Source organism: Phascolarctos cinereus, unplaced genomic scaffold (genome assembly GCF_003287225.1).
Source record: "Phascolarctos cinereus isolate Bilbo 61053 unplaced genomic scaffold, phaCin_HiC Scaffold_5;HRSCAF=322, whole genome shotgun sequence".
NCBI lineage: Eukaryota > Metazoa > Chordata > Mammalia > Diprotodontia > Phascolarctidae > Phascolarctos > Phascolarctos cinereus.
Window position 1 is genome coordinate 173,512,997 of NW_027555958.1, and position 9,345 is coordinate 173,522,341.

Consider the following 9,345-nt stretch of genomic DNA (forward strand, 5'->3'; position numbering starts at 1 on the left):
GGCTAGACTACCTTCCTTCACTTTCTTTTTCATTTATCCCTTTGATATCCTTAACTATTTGCACTTCCAGATGAATTTTGCTATCATTTTTTCTAGCTGTATGCAATACATTTTTAGTAGTTTAATTATTACCAGGTCAGTCATTTTTTCAAATACGATATTTCACATTTTCTTTCACATTTTTCCATTCTTTTGACTTTGTTTCATTGTTTCTGTATGTCCCATGGAGTCATTAGCTTCCACTTGCCCAATTTTTAAGGATTTTTTTTTTCAGTAAGATTTTGTCCCTTTACCCAATCTCTTATTGGGCCTATTCTGCTTTTTAAGTATTTCTTTTCTTCAGTTAATTTTTGAGACCATTTGGCCAAATTTCTTTTTTAAAGTATTATTTTCTCCAGTATTTTTATGTCTCTTTTACCAGGTTGTTAATTCCCTTTTTAAATTTTCTTACATCACTTCAATTTCTTTTCTATTTTTCTTCTTTGATCACTCATCATTTTCTTTAACTTCTGGAAATTCTTGTTGGATTTCTGTCAAATTATGATTTAAAAAAAATTGAATCTTTTGTTTTATCTGTTTTCACATTTGTGACTTTTTTCCTCAGGCAATTGGGTTTAAGTCACTTGCCCAGGGTCACACAGCTAGTAAGTGTTAAGTCTGAGGCTGGATTTGAACTCAGGTCCTCCTGACTCCAAGGCCAGAGCTGTATTCACTGTGCCACCTACCTGCTTATTTTTTTTCTTCTGAATTTGTGTCTTATTTTTCCCTGCTACTGTACCTTTGTATAGTTAAGTTACGTTGTTGTTGTTGTTTGTTCATTTTTTAATCTAATTCACAACTTTGAATTTTATGTTAAGTTGTGACTGTTCACATGGGAGTAGGGAGTCACTATCCCATTCTTCAGGATTTTTCCTTCTGTCCTTTTTACAGCTAATTCTTGGGATCTGCAACTTTCTTGGTGCTTTCTAGGTGGTGTGACCTGGGGACAAATGTGGCCACACTCTGGCTCTACACTGTGGTCTTTACCCCTACAGCTGCAAGTACTAAAATGCCTTTTAGCCCTGAAACTGTGACCATGTCCCTTTCTCTCCTGAAGCTGCAAGCCCTAGTGCTTCTCTTTGTTTCAGAATTGTGATTGGGGTCCCTGCTCCCTTGTGATAGATCACAAATGCCCATCTTCCCCCATTAAACTGTACCCCAAAACTTTGAATGGGCAATAGAGTTGCCAAATAGTCTCTAGTTCCATATCCAGTACCATTTCAGGGTCCCCTGTAATCTCTCTTTTACCAGTTGTCTAATCACCTTATCATTACTGGGCTCAGAGCTCCAGAAGATGCAACTAGTGTCACAGCTACCTCCATAGCCCATTGCTGGTGTTGCCCCTGCATGTTCTCCAGGGAATCCCTGACTCCTGTGTCAGACACCTCTACTGCTGACCTCTTAAGATGTCTTAGTATGGAAAAAAAATATCTCAAACTGAACTTCTGTTGTCTCTACTACTCCAGAACTCAATTTGAGGCATTATTTTAAAGATGTTCAGAAGGAAATGGGAGATTTCATGTGAGTTGCTGGCTCAACTTTCCCATCTTAACTCCTTCAATCAGTATTTTCCAAATCCAGACCGTGCAATAAATTTTTTCACCTTTACTGTCAATTTTCTTTCTGTTATTCCAAACTGCTACTGAAATTTTTATTTCTTTTAAACAATTAATTTTTGAAATTAGTTAAGCTTTTTGCTGTCTCCAAATGAAAGATTCTAAATAAAAAAGATAACATCATAGTCAAGTCACTAAGCATTTATTAAGTGCTTTCCCTGTCCTCAGTGCATGAGAAATAAAATTGAGCTTAGAATTTGAACATTTGGGTTCAAATCCTAGCTCTATCCCTTACTTACAGGATGCTCTTTTTTCATGAATAGTTGGATTATTGCAATAGCTACATTTTGAAACCTTGCATCAGTCAAGGGCACAACTAATAATTACTTTAGGAATAAATGGTCTACACAATCAAATACATAAAAGTTTCTTTTTTATTTTATTAATTTATTTTGATTTAGCAACACCCACTTCCATATGTGTTTTGAGTTTAAAATTTTTTCTCTCCTTCCTCCCCACCACCCTCTCCAAGATGGCACACAATCTGATATAGGCTATGCATTTACATTCCTATTAAACATATTTTCACATTAGTGAGGTTGTAAGTAAAAATTAAAACCAATAGGAGGAATCATCAGAAAAAGGAAACAAAAATCAACAGAAGAGAAAAAAAAAACTCTCCATCCTTTTTTCCCCTCATTTATGCTTTTCTTACTCCTCTCTCCTTCCCCCCCACTAGTGTTCTGCTTTTGACCACCACCTCCTTCAGTCTCTCCTCCCTTCTATTATCCCTTTTCCTTTTCTTCCCCTTTACCCTTACTGCTTCTTCCCTCCCTTCTATCCCCCCTCTCTTTTCTTTCCCTTTTTCCCTCCTACTCCCTATAGGGCAAGTTGGATTTCTATACCTCACTGATTATGTTATTCCCTTCTTGGGCCAAATTTGATAAGAGTAAGGTTCAAACAATGCTCACCATTCCCATTCTTTCCCTCTGCTGTAATAGGATTTTCTGTCTTTTCCTGTAATGTAATTTACCCCTGTCTGCCTCCTCCTTTCTCAGTACATTTTCTAAGATCAGATTAATCCACTTACTTGGATCCATTTAACCCACTTGATGAGATTTTTTTTTATCATTACATCAAAGTCAACTAATATCCACCCCCTTTATGTATACTCCTTTAACATGGTGTAATAACAATACAGTTCTCAAGAGTTGCAAGTGTCATCTTCCCTTGTAGGGATGTAAACAGTCTGCCCTTATTAACAACATACTTTATCTTTCTGTCCCATTTACCTTTTTATGTCTTTCTTGAATCTTGTACTTGAAGATCAAATTTTTTGTTGAGCTCTGGTCTTTTTATCAGGAAGGTTTGGAAGTCCCTATTTTGAATATCCATCTCCTCCCTTGAAAAATCATGCTCATTTTTGCAGGGTAGTTGATCCTTGGCTGCAATCCAAGCTCCTTTGCCTTATGGAATATCATGTTCCTGCCCTGTGGTCTTTTAATGTAGAAGCTGCAAGGTCCTGTGTAATCCTGACTGTGGTTCCATGATATTTAAATTGTTTCTTTCTGGCTGCTTGCAGCACCTTCTCTTTCATCTGGTAATTTTGGAATTTTGCTATTATATTCCTTGGCATTGTCAATTTGGGATCTCTTTCAGGTGGTGAGTGGTGTATTCTTTCTATGGTATTTTCCTTCTGGTTCTAGGACTTCAGGGCAGTTTTCCTTTATGATTTCCTGAAAGATACTGTCCAGGCTCTTTTTTTCATCATGATTTTCAGGTAGTCCAATGATTTTTAAATTGTCTCTCCTGGATCGATTTTCCAGGTCGGTTGTTTTACTGATGAGGTATTTTACATTTTCATCTATTTTTTCATTTTTTTGTTTCTGTTTGACTGATTCTTGCTCTCTCATAGAGTCATTAGTTTCCATTTGTCCAATTCTAGTTTTTAACAGATTGTTTTCTTCTGTTAGTTTTTGACCTTCCTTCTCAATTGGCCAATTGTATTTTTAAGGGATTTGTTTTCTTCAGTGTACTTTTTTCCAGTTTGCCAATTGTGTTTTTTAGGGACTTGTTTTCTTCAGTGTGCTTTTTTTCCAATTGGCCAATTGTATTTTTTAAGGACTCTTCTACCTCTCTCATTAGACTTTTAAAATCCTTCTTGAGCTCTTCTAAGAAGGCTTTTTGGGCTTCAGACCAGTTCATATTCCCTTTTGATGTTGCAGATGTGGGTTTGTTGACAATGTTGTCCTCTTCAGAATTTCTGTCTTGATCTTCACTCTTCTCATAATATGAATCTATGGTACGTTTCTTTTTACTCATGGTTTCTTTATTCCCTGGCCTTTAAAGAGATTGAGCTCTCCTGCTGGGGAACAGAGGGCACTGACCCAAGCTTCTTGTGTTGGGAGCCTAGGTCTTGGTCACTGGCTTTGTGTGCTGGGGCCTCTTATGTTGGCAATTGGAGGCTGTAAGCTTCTGGTAGCTTACCTAGTATTGGGCTGGAATCAGCAAGGCTGGAACTTTCAGGCAATTCTAGGTTGCCTGCTTTTCCTTTCCTTTAGCTTTCTTCAGCTCCTTTTAGATGGGTGCTGCAGGGTGTTTATCTGCCTGGGGCCCCTTGCAATGCTGCCTCCCTTGTTTCTGCTAATGCACTGGGAGATTCCTTTGAGGTAGAGTCCCAAAGCACCTTGGTTTTCTGAGCTGGTTTCCACCATCTCCTCCACCCTCACTGAGGCACTGGAGGTCGAGGTGTTGGTGTTTGCCTGCTCTACCACCTGAGCTTCAGGATCTCCTCCTGGAGGCTGTAGGGTTCTGCCAGCTTACCTGGTGTTGGATTGGAATCAGGAAGGCTGGGACTTTAGGAAGACTCTAGGCTGCTTTCTTCAGCTCCTTTCAGATGAATGCTGCAGGGTGCTTATCTGCCTGGGGCCTTTTGTGTGCTTCTCCTTATTTTTGCTGAGGCACTGGGAGACATTTGCTGGGCTGCTACACTGCTGTTCCCCATCTTTCTTTTAGTTCAGCTGTTTCAGGGTTTTCTTTTTCCTGGGGTGATATTTTCTGGGTTTTCAGAGGTTGATAGGGGACAGTGAGAACGACTACCTGCCTTTTTACTCTGTCATCTTGGCTCACCTAGAAATTTTTTTTTTTTGTTCAACACTGGTCAGCAAGCAGATTTGGTCCATAGTTAGTCTTGATTCATCTACTGTGTCAACCTAAGCTTCTTCTTCAAAAAATCTATCATCTCAGGTGGAAGAAGTTGGGGAAGTCTGAAATAGACTTTCATGGAGTCATAGATGAACAACTGTAGTGCAGTCAGGGTACCAAACATGATGATACAGGCAAAGAGCCTCTTCCATACACCTTTGGATCCAAGCCATTGGAGGACTTATGAAGGTGAACTACCCTTTTCCTTGTTCAGCACATACACCACTGAGTCAATAGGGAGGGACATGATGGTACAGAAGACACTGGCTATGTAACCTGCCATAAATGTCACCACCAGCTGTTCTACCTTTGAGCATTCACCCTGGAGTTTCAGAACAATGTACTTGTGCAGGGCCTCAACAGTGCGCTCAAAGCAAGCAAACTTCATCTTGGTGTATGGAATCTGTCTCATTCATAAAGGAGGAACATTCTTGCAGAATGCAAAAAGGCTCTCTTCTTTAAGAATTTTTGGAGCAGCCTCCCCCAGGGTGTTGGCATAACCTGGCTGGGTCTGAATTCTGACCTTGGCAGCTTCCATAAGAGCCAAGGCAATATAAGCAAAGAATTCAGTACTGGCTGAGGCAGCCAAATACAGGGATGCACACCAGAGGTAAGAGTTTTCCTCACCAAAAACTGTTACTATACAAGACTTTGAAGACTTCATAAAAACCAAACTTGAATAGTCCCTGCATTGAGTAGCCAATGAACATTGGAGTCCATCCTTTAGCTATACCATGAAGACCATCTTCTCTAAGTGTGATGGAGAATCCATTAAAAATTTCCTTGTATTTCTGAGGGTCCACCTGCATCCTTCATTGTACTAAGTCAAGGGGTACAACAAGCAGCATATGTCAGGCCACAACTTAAGATCCCACCAATGCCACAGAGTGCATAAAACTTCATGGAGCCATACTCACAACTGTATTCTAAGATGGCACAGACACAGCTGACCATCCATTCCACTGTGACTCTCCCATAATGCTCTTTAACAAGATGCTTCTTGTATCTAAGTCTCAATTTATTCATTTGTAAAATGAAAGAGTTGGAATAAATAGCTTCTAAGGCATCTGTTCTAGGTATAAAACATAGAAGTAATTTGCCAACACTAGATTTCACAGATACGAGCACTTATGGGCATACTGGAGCCAGCTAGTACTATGTTTGAAAGAGCTGAGTGAATATTAAATTTTCAGTGTGAGTATTTACACCCCAGAAATAGGCACACACTAGAAAATAGGAATTGATTTATTAATTAGTTGATTGTCTTGGCTTAATAAAGTCATTGAAAAACATTAAAAGTTTATAGTAGCTACATTTTTTTTAGACAGCCAATATTTACACATTTAAGTATATTTTTGCCTGCTCTATTTAATTGGAATTTTAGACTTGCAAATACTGTGGCCAGAAGTCTTGATTTGATTCATTTTAATGGTAGGCTTTTCAAGATGATATAATAAGTCATTGTAAGAAACTGAAGGAAATGGAGGCTTCTCAGTCTAATAGAAGAACCCAGAAACTAAGTTCTAAGATTTCATCAAATATAATTTCTCTCTGGAACAGATCAAATACTTTACTGGTAATGTGTGATTTTGACTTGCAATTCTCTTCCCACAATAATAAAGGATCATTTTAAACACATTCTATAAGGGAACACAACTGCCTCCTCCACATTGACTGAAAATAATACAAGAACTTCATTTCTTTATAGAGAGATTGGGATTTTTTTAAAAAACTTTTTTCCTGAAGATTTTTTTTTTTAATTTCAAATAGCTCTGAAACACTTTACAATCTGCTCAGTTTCTTTTGGAAAATAATAGCTGGATTGAATTGAACACTTTAGAAGATATTTCATTTCTTGGCACTTAAAATCAATATTTTTCTCACTGCCCATGAATATTTTTTTGTAGAAACCTTGGCAGCTATTTTTGTTCATTGTAATTGTGGCTTTACTGTAGGTGAAGATGGAATACCTTTCTCTCATTATTAAGAGCTTAGTAGCCCTAAGCTAAAGGCTGTGATTCTTCATGTCACCACTGTGGTGGCAAATGAGAATTTCCATTTAGTTTCTAGTAATCTCATTTGTCAAGAAGACTGTATTTCAAGTTTATATAGATTTAAGGAAAACAAAAACCAGACAGCCAAATACCTCTTTTGTCATAAATTACATCCATCTATTGGTCAAAAACTTAAACTAATGTGATGTTAACTTTCCTGACACACTGACCCATTTCAGACTTTACTTAAAGATTTATGAAACTACCTTAATTCCTAAATAAGTTCTCCACTGAAGATGATTTCAATATGCTGTGAATGCAATGTAGCATCCATGGGAATGACATCCTAAATTAAAGACATTAAAAGTTCCTAAACTTTACCATGAACACTACAGAGTCAGAAATATGTAAGAAGAATTTCTACATAGAAGGTTAAAAAGATTTATTTAAGTAAAAAAGGTTTGAAATTGTTCTCATCTCCCTTTACTCTTTCAATTTTAGCATGAGAAATCAAGATAAAAAAAAGTCATGCTTTAAGAAATTTTAAATCTGTCTCAATTTTTAAATGACAAGCCTTTTAAGCCAAGTGAAGAAAACTCTTGGAGAATGAAAAAATGCACATTGGGTCACATGGTGACTGAATGAACTTAAGGTTTCTAATGAATTCTACTGTGTACAGACTAGTTTTACAAGTCCTATCCGGACTCAAATTATTTTTCACCTGTTTCTGATTATCTTGCCAGGAACTCACAACTGCTGGGCTTTAGCTTCAAGTTTCTGACCTGAAGCAATTGAAAATTCAGCAAAAGCATGAAATTGCTAATGAGACACAAAACCAACTTAATATAACCTACTCCCAACATAACCTCATGTTCTGACTTCTCCACCCCAATCATTGAATTTGTGAATTCTACTCTTCTGAAGATCAGGTAACTTCAATGAAAAGGCTGTTATGAACATAATTTCTTCTTTGTTATTCCAACATACAGAGAGGTCTATGACCTTTTATGTTTTCCTTGTACCTCTCAGGTTTTGCTTATATTAGCTAACTTGCCATCAATACCACATTGATTTCTCCAACTCTAATCAATATATTTTTTCATTCTTCCATCAACCCATTGACCTAAATTAAAGTCTAAAAGTTTCTACGTGTGTTTGGATGGCAAGATATACTGAAGAAGGGAACAGGAAAATTGCAAACATTGTATAGCTTCCTTTATATCTTTATTCCCAAATGACTTCCATTTCTTTTTCAAATTTAGTTGCTAAAGAGATGTTTCTAAACTACATTTTTTTAAAATATTTAATTGGGGAAAGGAAAAGTTCTCTAAAATGTTTATGTTTTTTTTAAAAGAATCACACAAATATGTTGTTTTTGAATATTTAATATATTTGAATAATATAAGAAAAGATTCTTCAAAGTATTTTGTATTAATGTAACAAATTATATTCAATACAACACACATTTATTAAGTCTTTACTATGGGTCAAAATACTATTGGAAGTGCTAGGAATTCAAACTTGAAATGATTCATTTGCTCAAGGATGTTACTTCTGCTGGGGGGAAATAATATATACCCAGATATATGTCAAATACACATATAATTGCCAGTACAAAGAAATTTCTTTTGGTAGGCAGGGAAAAGGAAGAACTAACAACTGGACTTATCTTTTAAATATTTTTATTTTGTTAAACATTTCCCAATTACATGTAAGAATATCACTAATTTTTAAAAGTTTTGATTTACAAATTCTCTCTTCTTCCTTCCCTCTCCTTTGAGAAAAGTTTGATATAAGTTATATGTGGATTCATGCAAAAGATATTGCCATATTAGCTATGTTGTGAAAGAAAACAGAAACAAAATAAAACAATAAAAATAAAGTGAAAAAGACAGGCTTTACTCCATATTTAGAGTTCATCAGTTTTCTCTCTGGAAGTGAATAGTATCTTTCATCATGGCTCCTTTGGAATTTTCTTAGATCACTGTTTTGATCACAGCAGCTAATTCTTTTACAATTGATCATCTTTGCAATATTGCTATAACTGTGTACAATGTTGACCAGGTAGTGCTGACTTCACTCTTCACAACTTCATATAAGCCTTTTAAGATTGTCTAAAACCATGCTGATAATCATTACTTATAGCATAATAGTCTTCCATTACAATCATACTATGACCTGTGCAGTCATTCCCCAATTTCCAATTCTTTTCCATCACAAAAAGATGTACTTATAAATATTGTTTTGTACAAATAGTCTCTGGGATCTCTTTGGGATATGATCCTAGTAGTGATAGTCAAAAGGTATGCACAGTTTCATAGTGCTTTGGGCATAGTTTTAAATTGTTTTCCAGAATGATTGGACTAGTTCACAATTCCACCAGCAGTGAATTAATGTCCCTATTTTTCCACATCCCCGTCAACATTTGTCCTTTTATGTTTGTGTCATGTTAGCCAATCTGATAAGTGCAAGGTCTTATCTCAGAGTTGTTTTAATTTGTATTTCTCTAAGCAGTAGTGATTGATAGGATTTTTCATGTAACTATCAATGGC

General features: G+C 36.4%; 1 pseudogene; it reads right to left on the reverse strand.

Moving 5' to 3' along the window:
- Positions 1-4,794: 4,794 nt before the first annotated feature.
- On the reverse strand, positions 4,795-5,825 carry LOC110192060 (solute carrier family 25 member 3 pseudogene; annotated as a pseudogene).
- Positions 5,826-9,345: the final 3,520 nt, after the last annotated feature.